This window comes from Chrysoperla carnea, chromosome 1, assembly GCF_905475395.1.
Source record: "Chrysoperla carnea chromosome 1, inChrCarn1.1, whole genome shotgun sequence".
Lineage (NCBI taxonomy): Eukaryota > Metazoa > Arthropoda > Insecta > Neuroptera > Chrysopidae > Chrysoperla > Chrysoperla carnea.
This window is the reverse complement of record NC_058337.1, coordinates 38629042-38645111: the sequence shown is the minus strand read 5'-3', so window position 1 is coordinate 38645111 and position 16070 is coordinate 38629042.

Here is a 16070-nt window from a genome sequence, read left to right as displayed (position 1 = left end):
TTATTACTTTTCATTTTCTCTGTTACTAAGGTAAATTTTTTACAAGCGTAGCATTTATTCATATAACTGATTACAATATTTATTATATTAATTAGTTTGTGTAAGAGTCTTTGATGATTTATTTGCTGTGATTTATCCAACCAAGTTAAGTGAACTTTGTTTTATATTAAGTCAACAACACCTGATAAGATTTTTGATACATTGTAGTCGTAATGCGCAATACAAGATTTCCAAGACGAATAACTTGATCAAAACGACATTTCAAGTACACCTTTCTAACTAACAGCCATGCCACAGGGCGTAATAAAACCTGTGCAAAGGAAATTTAATTTAATTTGTTACAACGGCGAAGGGGGAATTAATCTAAACCTCAAAACACTCTTTATTGGTATCGTGACTGCTACATAAAATGAAAGCTATTTTGAGCGGTTGGCGTCTTGAGTATGGAAAGTGGTAAAAATATAAAATGAAATTTAACAATAAATATGAAGCGTCAGTGTAGATAACCGAAAAAATAAAAAATGTTTCAAAAAGATTTCAGAAAATTGTAAGATAAATAATAACTGCCGATTTTATATTGTATTTAGTCGCAGCAATAGTCGCGAGAGAAAAATGAGCTGTAGATAATGTAGAAATGAGAATAATTTGATTTTTACAACTTTATTTGAAGAATAACTAAGAAATTATCGGGCCCATGCCTATGGCTATAGCAATTGGATCTAGAGGTCTTCAGTGTCATGGAAACTATCCTAAACCACTACTCTTATTCCAGACTTGATTGCTCCTTGTATACATCTAATCAAGAAGAACAAAAGGCGAAGCGAAGACGACATTGACCATGATTCTTATTCTTATCTGCTTATATTTACTATTAGTAGACATGTTATTCTTCGAGTTGTGGATCGGTATTTACATCATGTACTGTTATAAGTTTGTTCTTCTACTCTCGGTGTAGTGCAAGGATTGTAAGTGCAATTGACAGTGCTATTGCACTGCTTAAAAATTATGATTTACTAAGAAAAAAAAGATAGTTTTATTTTAGTGTTCAAAAACTATCATTTTCTACCCAGGGTACAGATAGGACATACGGCAGTCATTAGACATTATGTTACTAATGTTGCTGTACTACCCAAAGCAGTTCATAGATCACAGGTCAGTTTTCATGCGGGGCTATCGCATGAAAACTGAAGGAGATTCAAGATGGAAGGCAGAAAACATAGACAATAATCCATCATAGCAATATGAATTCTAATTATGACATCAATGACACTCTGGGTGCGTGTTCTAGCTGCTTTTTTGTAACGATTCGAGGATTCTTGTAGATTAAAGTACCTATAATGTAGTTGACCTAGTCAAATATGAGCTGAGATTTTTCCATGGAACAATACAGCAATGGATTGTTCTTGTTGCCTTAGTGTAATACAGGGAATGTAAGTAAACGATAGCGGAATTACAGTGTTAAAAGAATATCTCCTTCTACTTACACTCAGTAAATATATTGTGTACACTAGAGGACAAAACCAGCAAACATCATGTGACACAGACAATACAATCCTTACCAATTTTCGCGATTCCTGTAAAAAACAAAAAGTCTCTATTTAGACTACACAGTGGTGATTATTTTTCCACTAACCGTTGTTTTGTCGAAAATAGTTACATATCTACTCTATGAATGTCTTAATGTCTCTACTCTTGGTTGGTCAGATGAGCGCCTGAAAAGATTATATGTGTAGGAGATATTATAGACCAATACCGTATTGACAATATATATGACATAATGCCGCGATATAAACTGTTTTGGGTCTACGAAACGCTCGTTGAAAATAGGCATGTCCATATATTTTTCTTGGAGGCTATAGCTATCCTAAGTGTGTTTTACCATCCTTTTCGCTGAGTATCTCAGCTCTTTTAGTATTTTGAGAGACTGAGTCACCCTCTTCATGCAAATACTATGCACTAGTGCACCAGTCTAATACAACTATTAATTAAATTAATATTTTTTGATGTCGGGAATCCTAGCCGCTACTCTATGCACACGGATTTCGTTACGAGTTAATCAACTGAGCCACTAGGGTTCAAACCAAGACTAAGATGAAAATAATTTCCTCAGTCGCACAAATTTTTTCTTATGTCTTTAATATGCAGTTTTTAGTTACTAAATTAAACTCTGCTCTAAATATTTATTGTAATTACTTGAACTTCTATTAATAGCTATTATGAATTTTTATATTAAAAATTCCTAAAGAGTGTAATCAAATTCTGATTAAAAGAATTGTCTTCCAGTTTTGTTCCTCTTTCATTTTATTTCGTAATGTACTTAGGTTAGGTTAGGTTATATTGGCTGCCCACGAAGGACACCCTTAGACTATAGAGCCCATCGTGATACCAGATATATGTTTTAACACCTTTTCCGCTGATAATTTCATTCCTCACTTATTTTGAGAGGCTGAGTACACTGATGGTACCAATAAGTAAAGTCCTACAAGTATAGTTGCAATTCTCATGAATCCGTTTGTACCTTTATACTTTTACTTTTAATAGCAAAACCGAGACCAAAACCATTTTCTCAGTCGTACAATTTTTGTCTATATTTTTGCTTTGTTGAGTATGGAGTTGAAACTGTTTAGAATCTTATAAAACGTCTATTCTAAATTATCAAACAATAAAAAAATGAAAAAAAAAATTAATTGTGGAGACAATGAATTTTTATTGTGGTATAATTTAAATAAATATATTGGAATGCCCCGGCAATTTACCACCATCGACTTAGATCATAATTTTTTGCTCTATTCCAATGAAATTTTTCACTCATTACACTCACTCAATCAATATCACATCATTCTCTATAGTACGCTTAATATTATAAACTGCAATAACAAAAAGTTAAAATAAAAACAGATTTTTTTGTCTTAGCTAAACCATAACTTTTGTATAGTTTTCATCAGAAAATTTTATCCAGATATTTAACTGAAAATAACACGACTTGGTACTCTCATCGTTTTGTTAAAACAATAGCTTAAGATATACTCTATTAAAACGCAACAGCTTTTCTTTAATAAAAGTAATTCTTAACTTAACAATGCGCTGCTTGTTAAGTGTAGTATGAATTATTATAATCCAAAAAGTTTTTTTTTTTCGAATGTCTATGCTTTACTAATAGTTTGCCGACCCGTGAAAGTTTTGGTAAGATGGGAACTTCGTTGAACTCCTTTCGATCCGCCTGCGGGACATGCGCAGTCTAAACATTTTCGATCTTGTAGTTGCTTGGTTAAAATTAGGATACTTTTCAGGATCTTGAAGGACATGGATGTCTTTAAATCTGGTCGAGGGTGATTTCGTATACATATTTAACGATTAAAAGTCACTAAGATGGTTATCCAGGATACGACTTTAGCAGAATTCTAATTCTAATTGATCAATTCCACTTACATTGCTGCCGAGGCAATATACCACTGACTTAGCAGCAGTAGTCGTTTTCTGATTAGATAATACATACGTAATCACCCTATAGACTAAATATTAGGGTGGTCATGTTCTACAAGCCCGTCCTATGTATCTTATATTTTCTGCATGTTTGGTTGACCGTCATGACCCTTTTGTTAGGCTAGAAAAGTCATAGGACCAAAATTACAATTAAATACACCTAAAATAAGAAGTCTTCAAAATTATGGCAATGATCACAACTTCAATTTGTTGCGTTATTACCAGATTGAAAGTGTCAGCATTCGACATGTCACACTGAAAGATTAGGTGGAGATAATTTTCGTATACAGTAGGTACTAACAATGCAAGAGAAAAAACTAAGAAGCAATGAATCTCATATCCTACATCGAAAAATTTCTTTGGCTGACATACGATAAAGATGATTATTATTTATACTTCCATTTACCAGTACAAACAATTATAGATATGTAGTACATTGTAGGTAATATAATATTAACAAATATATATTTGAGTATATTACAGGTCTAGAGTGCTCATATTTGATGAAAATGTGTTGATGGTTAACCAATGTTAAAAAGGAAAAGCTTTGTAAAAGAAAGAAAAAGATTTTTTAATTCGATCTATGTTCATTGAGGAAACGAACCCAACACTGATTGAATTCAAATCGGCGACAATTAGTTAAGTGAGCATATAAGCATGGAAGATAGTTAAAGCAATAAAAAACCAATTGCCTGAGAACATATTTATGTTCATAGACAATTGTGTCCATATTTTGAGATGTGCATGGTCTAATTTTCATTGGCTGCCTTGAAAAACGTAAAACAACCGATAGTTGAGCATCAAATGATTTTAAGCTCATTAAAAGGAATAAATCACAAAGAAAAAGACTAAAATGGACTTTGTTCGAATAAAGTCGACCCAAACAATTGTCTTTTTATACAGGGTAACCGTGACTCGATGGAGATAGCCTAAGAACGTATTCTTTGGATAATTTGCAAAAATTGGCAAATAAATACGCTTTTAAGCTATGTCCATTCAGTCACGGGACATCCCGGTAGATCTTAGTCTTAGTGCTTTGGAATATTTGTGTTTAACGTGTTTGCTTCACTACAGTATGGTAAAAAAGTTTTGGTTTATTGCACGGACAATACATATAAACCAAATATATCATTGTAGTCAAATAATGTGTTATTTTTAGCTTTACAATACCATGCAACTACAAAAATATATAATATATTGTGTGCAAGGGCTGCTTATAAATTTGATAATGGATAACTCTGTTCATCAAATAATGGATCTTCGATGCACTCAAAAATAAATTAAAATTTTGTTTTTAATTCGACAACCTTATATTTGTATAGTATAATTATAAAATACAAGATTGTCTAAATATTTTAAATAGTTTTTTATGACACTCTCTAGATTTTTTGATATAGAAATATCCAATTGAAAAGGATAACCTATATGATTCAACGATAAAATAATAATAAAAAGCCCGATGACCTAGGAATTTTTTTTTGATTTTTGGAAACTTTGTTAATCAAAAAATGTATTTATAAAGTTTTATTTAAATCCCTAGTATTATTCAATCCTTGCACATCTCCTTCAAGTGGAGTAAGATGGAAGTGTCCGGTGAAAAATGATTAAAAATTGGTTATTAAGTCTACTTATTGTTTTGAATAATTCAATCTAGTCCTCGATCATCGCGTCGATTGAATCATTTTATCGATTTCAGGAGTAATAAAAAGTGTAATAATAATTAGATCCACAAAATATTTAATAATAAGGGTAAATAATATTATAATATACAACTTGTGTACGTATAAAATAACGTATATAATTGCAGTAGTACAATTCATCCCACTTCCAGATCCTATTGTGTATATAACATACACTCACTTCCGAATGTTGTAGATGCTGGACTCTGGTTGTCCGCTAGATTGAACAGTAACAGCAACAGCAAAATGCACTGAAATTGAACGAACACAGCGAACATTTTATACCAAAAAACATTGAAGTGCAGTCAGTCACTACACACACTAATACATAATATTGAAGCGATATTATTTGTCACCCTTCATTTATAATAAATAAATACACACAGAAATATACACTATTTTGTGTTGTATTGTGATATTTAAACGGGGGGATTGTTATATGTAATAGAGGATATGTATTAAGGGATAGGATATATAATAATCAACAAACCCTTATATAATAAATAAACAGATGATGAACAAAAATATTATTAGGATGAATAATAATAATAATAATAATAACAATAATAGTCATGCAGAAATATATAAAAATCTGCTATAAAAGCCACACAACCTCTGTGCATGAATTTCATATCTGTATATAGAGGTTGAGTGCATAGTTGATGGTAAATGGTTTGAATAACTCATGGACTTGTAAAACCTAAAAATTCAATGAGTGATTATCGATTACGTAGGTTATAAAATGCAGGCACAGACACAGGATCTAGAAGCATGAAATTTTGTACACAAGTTTCTTTGGTAACGTTAGTGACCTCTAAGAAGGGATTCTTGCAAATTTATTCCCTACGTGGTTAAAAAGGGGATTTGAACTTTGTTGAACTCCTTATTAATAATTTTATAGACAAATATAGAACAACGTATGTTATAAGGTTGCCAAGGTTTTTTTTAAATATACAATATTTACAATATTCAAAAAATAATTATTCTGTCCACAAGCGGTAAGATATGAATGCTTCTTTATAAATCAAACATCTGAAACAATATTTAATCGTTGTACAAAATAGTTATGAAGCTCTATATTTTAAGTTCAAACCGGCAGAAAAAGTCGACTGCAAAACCACTGAAGATATAAATTTGAATTATTTTTAAAGATTTCTAAAGTAAAACCAAGATGTATAACCAGTATAATAGAATTCTTATAAAATCAATTATCCTAGAAAGAATATTTTATACATAACTACTAATAGTTACGGTTTTATAGAATATCTAATAAAATTTTTCTTTTCTCTCATAACACTATGTTTCTATTACATTTTAAATATTAAAATTGCCCTCCAATTTTTATCCATAAAAATAAATATTACACACACTAATCAAGAACAAAAAATCAATAACTTCAGTTTATCTGCACAGAACGTCCAGTGTAGTAGCTTGGTGTGAAAATTTTATTATTATAAATAAAATAATAACAGACTGACTGACACATATGAATGAATGTAGGTTTTTGCCACCCTTGATGAGCCTAAGGAAGGATTTTTGAAAATTTAGCTTAAGGTGGTGAAAAATTATTTTACCTATAGAAAGAAAGCTACATTATCAGTGAATAACAAAGACCAAAGAGGGCAATCACGAATAAAAATTACAATTTTGTCTGTGAATAGATTTTGATATTTGTGGCTTTTCAATGAGAAAAATTAAAAAAATAAATAAGATTTTAATAATCCGAAAGCTACTTATTTATGATCTTATGATATTTAATTGAAAATTCATAGTATATTTAAGCCTATTTAAAAAAATCATCAACTTTTTTTTAAACACCCTATATGGTGGTGAAAAATGAACTAATATAGAACATGTACATAGATGTAGACATTACGAATCTATAAAACATACTTACATTACATATGTAGTAAGTAACCCATATTAACCAATATGTTTGAAAAATCTATATATCATTAAAAAATTGTTTGGTTTTTTTTATTTTACTTATATTATATATAGTAAATATATAAATGACGTCTCATAGTTATGTAATAATGGTTGTACGTACGTTGTGTAGGTATTACGTACGCCCAGTCCTTATGGAATAAGTATTGGAATTATACAGAGAGACTTGGCATGCATTCACCAAAGATTAAGAATATCAACAAAAAAGTTAGATTATATGCATTGTAAGGCAGGGCCGAAACTACAACAGAGCAGTCGGGGGACAGTAGATTGTTATAATTATTTTGAAAAAAGTTTTTGTTTATTTTGGCGCACAAACTTATTTGCTGTCGATACTGTGGATTATTTGCTATGTTAATTACTTCAAACTTTACTTCAATGGACATCCATCAAATATGTATCTAAATCTAAGCACATAAGTAAGTTGTTATCCAAATAAGTAATTCTCGTCTAGAACAGTGTTACTTACCTCGGTATCTATACCAAATATCTTTATTAAGAATAATAACAATAATAATGGGGTTTAGCCTCCATTCCTCAAACATATACGTCTATAACAGAGGCCACCCACATCATTATTAATTTTTATTTATTTAATCTACATTCGATTATATATACAATTGAATTTATGAAGTGGATGGAATCGGTTAATTCGTTCTTATCCAAGCGGCGATAGTGTGATCAATTTCCCGCCCCAATATTTATAATTGATCAGACTGACGCTGCCTGTATTCGAACTCGCAACCTACGTCTAAGTAGTTGAACAGATACAGATGATGGTGCCTTTACTAGCCTGGCCACTTAGCCGGTTATTAGTATTATTGCGTAACATGTGTTAAAATTAGCTTCAATGTAATATGGGTTATAATTAACTTGAAATATTTTTATTAAGAATATAAACGATTTTTTTACAATAATAATTCTAGTAAAATTTTTGTTTTTATCAATTTTACTTCTTCATGAAGTTGTACATACGTGGGTGAAGCTACTGGTTGCAAAAGTATTCAAGAATGACTGAGTAGTTAACCAAAACAACAGGAACGAGTGAACTGGAAAACAAGGCACATATACAAGTTTTAAATTCAATGTGTAAATTTGAAAGACTTTTTTCTGCTGTAATTTAGATACACAATATTATTATAACGCGTAATTTTTGAATGCGCCCTGAAATTTTGTTTTATCTCGGGGCTTTTTTAGCTTTACTTTCAGTCTTTTTCCAGGAATTAATGTTGATTTTGAGATCCAAATTTCAAATAAATCAATACTCCTTATGGTATATCGTATTTATAGAAGTTTGTAACTGCGTTGTGTATTTTGCAATTGAAGTAATATACCAATGTGTACGAAGTGGTATATTTCAGGTAAGATAAGAAATGTAGATATAAACAAACAACAAGTTGTGTATTCGTGGTAAAATGCCGAAACGAACGCAAAGGATTATGAATTCGACACTAAAAATCTATCTGTACAATATATACCTTGCAAATGACAATTGGACTAAAACACATACATGTAAATTTCTTACTTTTTTAAGAAAAAATCTATTTACCAGCATTTTCATTGGAATATATTTCGTTTCCATCAAATTTTGATTATGCTTTTCGTTACGTACTCTATTATTCCCTATGGGATAGTTTCAATTATACCAAACAATGCTGTTGTCATAATGTCATCGAGTTTTAAATCGTTATACAAGACAGTTACAAGTATATGAAAAATGATAGTTAGGAGTGAGTGAGATTTGTAGTAAGGAATGAGTGAAAAGTTTGTGTAAGATTTGTTTACAGAGTCAATTGACAATTATAAGTAGCCACAGATGAAGCCAATAAGAGCATATTAAAAAAATGACAATTGCAATTTTATAATGGTGTGATCCCCTTTGCATGAGTTATAAACAGATTTAATGGCATAGGTAGGTTTGGTGTGTTAGACGTTAGGTTAGATTATATTGGCTGTCCACAAAGGACACACTTAGACTATAGAGCCCATTGTGATACCATATGTGTTTTACCACCTATTCCGCTGATAATTTCATTTATGAACTCATCAATTATTTTCAGAGGCTGAGGGAACCTCCTTCATGCATATACGATGCACTACACCAGCCCATCACAACTATTAATTAAATTAATTTTTCGGGGATCGAACCAGCTAACCTAGGCATACCGCGGACGGAATTGGTTACGCCTCAACCAACTGAGCTACTAGGGTTGTTAGACGTACTAAATCAAAGTTTCTCAAATTTTAGCAAAAATAATAGTTATTCCCAAGGTAGCCCTAAAGTCATAAAATAATGTACGTTTACGAACTTTTGTGTATCATTCCATCCGCTAAGAACTTATGCTTATAATTTGATGATCTATAGATAAAAAACCTTTAAAAAATAGAACAAAATCATTTTTCTAACGTTTCCATAACGAAAAACTGAGAAAATTACTCATACATATCATAGAATTACGTTCAAAATGCCTTAAAATCGTAGAAGTAGAAGTAGTTGTTATCTTTTGAAAAGTTATTCCCTTCGAAATAATTGGGTTTAATATATTTATCTATAACCTATGAAGGCAAATCGCTTTTGTATTAACTTTTAATCTCTATCGAAGCACCATAATATTTTTTCCCTGCATCATTCGACAGAGAAAAGAAAGTTACATCATCTCTCTCAAATCAGATATACGTATTATTGTAAAATAATATACTTAAAAAGAGATAGGTATTAAGGATGTATGAGCATGACAATAATGTTTGATTTTAAGGCTCAAAATTTTTTTATCGATAGACTTCTACTCAAAGAATATGTGGTTAAAATTTCAGCTTCAGTATCCATGTAAATTACAAAAAAAAAAAAAAAAATCATTGAAAATCGATATAAAATCGATTATGGAGAAATCTCAAAAAAACGTCATATTTGGAAAGTTTTTGATAGTTTTCACTTGGAACGAATTAAAACAAATAAAAAAAAAACCTTTTAATAGAAAGTAAACATATCAGCAATGACATAGAAAAGAAAAGAACCAAGTGTTTCCATCCATATAAGGAATATACGAGCAGGGTAGTATTATGGTTGAAATTGTTCTTATCTTATTTTCAACTTTGATGATAAATTTTGTTATAACTTCATGAATATAGACGAAAATTCAGAAAAAATTTTTCAATATCTGTTTTTATTTATACTTTTCTTCTTAAATCACCAAGTTATAACATAATTCACCATCAAAATTTAAAAAATATATTTTTTAAATTTGTGCCCCCACTAGAGTGCTTATACGTGCTCCTACATCCTTAATTATTATCTTTAAAAAAAAATGTATATTAGCTTTTAAGGGAAAGTGATGCAAATACTCACATTATACATTGATCAATAGAAACATTCATAGAAAATTATAAGAAAATTTATTTTCATCAAAGATTTTATTTATACCAACATAGATTTGAGGGGAAGAATTTTTTAAGTATAGAAATAATACAATACACATATAGAAACACAAACATACCAATGCCTATAAATAGAATTAAAATTGTATATATGTATGTAAGCATACATGTGTGAATGTGCATATGCATGTATGTATATATGTGTATGTATGCATGTATGTAAATGTGTATAACATAAGTATAATCAAAGTCCGAGTTCAATTAAGGTATTTCGAGGCCCAATATACATGTAAAATTGAAAACGATATCAAAAATTATATATTTTATACGTTTTTTGATGAAAAATTAAAATCGATCCTCTGTACGGTTTATGAAGAATTCGTTATCAAAGTTACGATCAATTTAAAAATTAATTCGCCCCTTTAAAATCATAATGAATCTCTACTGACATAAAATCGCGAGACGGGTGTAAACATTATCATAGAACACATAAATGATGGGCAAAAAAGTTATTTACGATTGTTGTACGAAATTTTCACAACGAGCGCGTAGCTGGAATTGGACAATCGCAGAAGTACATTAATATTGCGGTATCACACGTACGAAAAAAAACCAAAATGTGTAAATAATCGATAATTATTATTTAAAACTAGATGACCGGGTGAACTTCGTTTCACCTACAATTTATTTAATTGTAACTATTGCTTAGCGATTCTTAATCTTAACTAGCCTGCAGCTTCAATTCATTAATAGTTATACTATGCTTAGCCCGGCCGCTAAACACAAATTTTTCTACTACCTCTAGGACCGGTCTTTGGCCTGGCTGAAGCCTTCGGTAGTGAAGCTCGCTACACTCGCATATAGCTCTGATCAATACCTATTCACAATACTTGAATAATAATAAATAATAGCTCAATAATATTCAAATACCTGTTCAAAATTCTAGATAAATATGGTGGGAGCTCAAATAAGTTCAAACTACATATAAAAATGTAACGTAATGCATTATTTATGTGCGTTTCCATCATTTATTGCATTTAATATTTTTTCTTAAATTTTTGAATGTTTCGCTCAACTTCCTTAATTTTTCTTTCATACAAACCTTCTCTCTAAACACAACAACAAGAAAAAAAAAAGAATTAGCGAAATTGTTCCATTTGTTCTCAAGTTTATGGATTTGTCATGGCATAATGACAAAAACAGGAAAAAAAGTTCCTATATTAACTTGTATTAGTTTACATATTGACAGTAATTTGGAGTGTTGTAATGAAGTCAATACCATACAAGTGCGGTAATGAACTCATAAACACACTAGGGCGACAATGAACTATTTTTTCCACGCATACTGAGTGAGAAAACTAATTCTTATCTCACGGGTAATAGTTTATATATTCTACGGTTCTTTATATATTTGTACCATGGGCATAGTTGATTATACCCTTTTCAACCACCAAAATTGTGCCAATGAATATTTTTGAAAATTTTATGGAAAATTACCCCGCAATATCAGACAGGAAAATGACTTTCTGTGAAACTTTATACTACTAGCTTTTAATGAAGTAAATAATCTGTGAGTGTCATAAGCTACTAAATATTTTTGCTGTTATTTAATATTGCTCATAGTTCCTTAGGTATTAAACTTTGGGCCGAAGTGGGAGAGTAATGACTAATAATGTACTCGTCCTTTTGTTTTTTAGAAGCTTTTGTTAACTAGAATTTCTTTCAGAAAAGCTAAAAAGGTGCGCCTTCCAAAAAATGTTTTTTAAAAAAAGTCAATAATTTTCATAAAAATACTTTGAAACTATTTGCACCTTTTACGAGTTTTGGCTAATTCAAATTAATTCGGGTTTTAGTATCATAGTAAATATAATGCATATAAATGCATGTTATCAGTAGAGTTAAAAAAAGACACATGCATATGTGCAGTAGTCACAAAACAGCATTCACTAAAGTCTGTTTATCTTTGTTTCTCTATATATCCACATGTTGTAGACGTAAAGTACCCACATGTTAAAAAAAATCGATAGAACATTATTGGAAAATATTGAAATGAAAAAATCAATAGACAACCATAGATCAACCATAAAAGTTTTAAATATCATTCAAGGACCCCGCATATCTAACATTGAATTTGGCTTTTGATGAAAATTTCTTGGTTAAAACTCTAGATACAAGACGATATTGTCTTCTTGATCTAAAGTCCAAGCTGGAAAATTCTGTTAAACTATTCATAAAATATCCAAGAGTATTGTATGTCTCTATGAATGAATTGAAGAATAGATTATTGTAATTGAATAAATACATACAAATCCAAGCATTAAAACAAGAACTAATTTAACTACTACCAAAGGGAAAGAACCGTCTCAAAAAAATACAATGATTGAGTAGACATGAATAAAACAAAATAAATCATTTTATCGTAAAAAAGCGTGGGGTGCTTTTTAAGATATTTTATAATGGCTTTATTTTTACCAATATCTGTCAATAAAATTTACAAAAATTAAAATCTAGCAACCCACGATAAAATGATTTTTATTTTACTTATTCTATCTTTTTTTTTTTTTTAGAAATAATTTTCTACTTTTTAGTTCAGATAGTTAAAAAAGCGAATTTATTGAAATATCCCGGTTTTTACCATTCATATGTTTCCTATACAAAGGGGATTATGCTGACATCACTATCTATAGACCTACAATTTTTCTATCGGGTGTGTATAATCTAGTTTCCAAAATTTGGTTAAACCGTATACAACCCCTTTTAGACTTTCATTAAACTTCAGAACAAGCAGGTTTCAGGCGAGGTATCTCTACCAACGATCACCTACAAACTCTTCGCCGGATTATAGAAAAGGATAAGAGTACAATATACCAATACTTATGGCATTTATGGATTACCACAAGGCATTATCTACTCCGAGATACAAGGAAGAAAAAAACGAGTATGGAGCGCTTAATATTAGGAATTCGGAGAGCCGAGAACATTTGCTGCTGCAAAATTAGGAGTAAAACACAAGCTAAGGATGTGGTAGTAGATATAATGCGGCTTAAGTGGAAATTGGCGGGGCACATTGCGCGAATTAGAGACTGTAAATGGATATTACGAGAACTTTATGGACACCGTATAACTGTACGTAGAGAAAAGGTCGTTCAAATAAAAGATGGTGTGATGGGCTTGTATCCATTGCTAGTGGTTGCTGGACAAGCACACGATAGACAGGAATTGTGTATTGTGGGGGAGATTTTTGCTCAACCTTTGATATGCCTGGCTGCTATCATAATCTATTATTAATAAATATTATGGAATGTTACTTGCGCTTCCACCAGAATTATATGAATTATTTATATTATTAAATTGTTAATCCTGATCAGGATAATTGGACAAACTTACTAAATTATTGTTTTGTCATCGGTTCTTGACAAGTGTGCGAAGTAACAATTCAATTCGAAGTATAAAAGGTGGTGAAAATCATGTTCAAAGCTTCCGTTACATAGAAACATACCAAGCTAATAAAAGCGTTTTAAAAATCTAGACTTTTCTTCAAAATTCAATTTCACGAGAATACATGTTTAATGCTTCGGTACCAGAAAGTATAATGTCGGGAAAATAAATAGAATAAGATAAACCGTAATGTGTTCGAGAAAAACTTGGTTAGAAATCTATATTTTATTAGCATTTCAGCGTTCATTTCAATCTATAAAAATTAATATAGAAATAGTAAAAGTTTTAAAAGACCTGAAAAAAGACAAATTTAGAGTAACAAAATTAGCAAAATATCTCATGAGACTAGGTTCACGGACAAGTTGTGTACCTCAATATTTTTCCGCTGAAAAGTCTATGACCAATAAATAATTGCTCAATTTTTAAAGCTCTGATGAATTTATTTCTATCAAATATGACAATGATTTTTATAGGTGCCCGTCACGTCGTGTCCAATGATTTCACTTATGCTTCAAAAAAAGTTAATTGCTTCAAATTTCATAAAGTGTGAAGTGCTAAATTTGTGGCTCAAATTCTCTCTAAATATTCCGGTATTATAATCAAGTTATAAATAGTCAACTTATTAAGTTATTTTGATCGTAGAAACCTAAAGTTGTGTACCTAGTCGTTTGGAACATGTAGGATCCTCAACCTGAATCATTTTTGACTTGTAGTCTGAGATTCTCAATTGAGCAAATCCACTTGAGACAGCTAAAAATGTGGTCGTTTTTTGGTTAATATGCTCATGCAAATACTTTTATCTCATGTAAATTTTCTGCCTGAACAGATTTTACTCGAGGCAAATATTTTGGCTAGTGCAAACTTCATGCTCTCGTTCACATGCAACGATTTACTTGTACAAACTAGGCAATAGGGTATTATCGTTAATCAAAAATAAATAATGAAATTTGAAAAAAGTTAAAATTTATGTAAAAATATTCTTAAATATTCTGATTTTGAGTCATAAAAGCACAATTTTCTTTCAAAATATTGAAATTAAATATCGTAATTTTTAAACTGTATACGTGACCTAAAACGCGGTATATCTTATATATTTAAACGAGCAATTCTTGTATATATATATTTACGATCTTGGAAATGGCTCCAACGATTTTCATGAAAATGAGTATGTAGGGGTTTTTTGGGGCGAAAAATCGATCTAGATAGGTTTCATTTTTAAAAAATGTCGTTTTATCCGTCTTTTCATGAAAAACTGAAACCGGCAATGCAAATTATAACTCTTCCTGACATCTATTGGTGTATACCGTAGTTAATGAAATACAATGCAAATTATAACTCTTCCTGACATCTATTGGTGTATATCGTAGTTAAAACATTCAAATTGGTATTTGTGTGGAGACATTTAAAACGGTCTTCTATTAGTGATAAAAATTGTGTCTTTTTAAGAATACCGAGCAAAGCTCGGTCATCCAGATATTAAAGTATTTATATTTATTATAATCAGATGTCTATGAATATATCTGTCAAACTTATTTGTGTTATTTCGTGTAATGATACCGATATTACATCATCAAATTGAATGCCCGCGTTTTTGACAGTTTAAAAAAGGTTTAAAATTTAATTTAAGTTTTTGGCAAGAAAGCGTGTGTATTTTTCCGAAATAAATTTTTGGTGGCTTTTTATTAGCAAAATCAACATTGTGAAGTACTTTTTAAAAATAGTAGAATACCCTGTTGGTGCAAATTGCATGAGCTTGCAAGCCTTAAAATTAATTTGAGTCAATATTTTTTCACAACAGTATACATATATATGTGTGGTAATGAGAATGTATATTCATGTAACTAAGTAGAAAAATAAATTTTTTTTTCATAATTTACATTGAACATAAGTCAAGGTTGCTATTGAGTAAAAATTTACAACGAAATTAAAATATGTGTGTGTATCGTACGTACAACACACATACATGCACATGCATAGACTAATTTATAGATGAAAACGTGTACATTATTGTCACGTGTGTATGCTGTTTAGGTATAGTATAGCGATATTGTTCTAGTGCATCTCTATAGCTAGAAATATAGTCCTATCCGGAAGAGTGTACGTAATTACAAGATGCAGAAACATGAGATAGTTTTACCTGTTAAAACA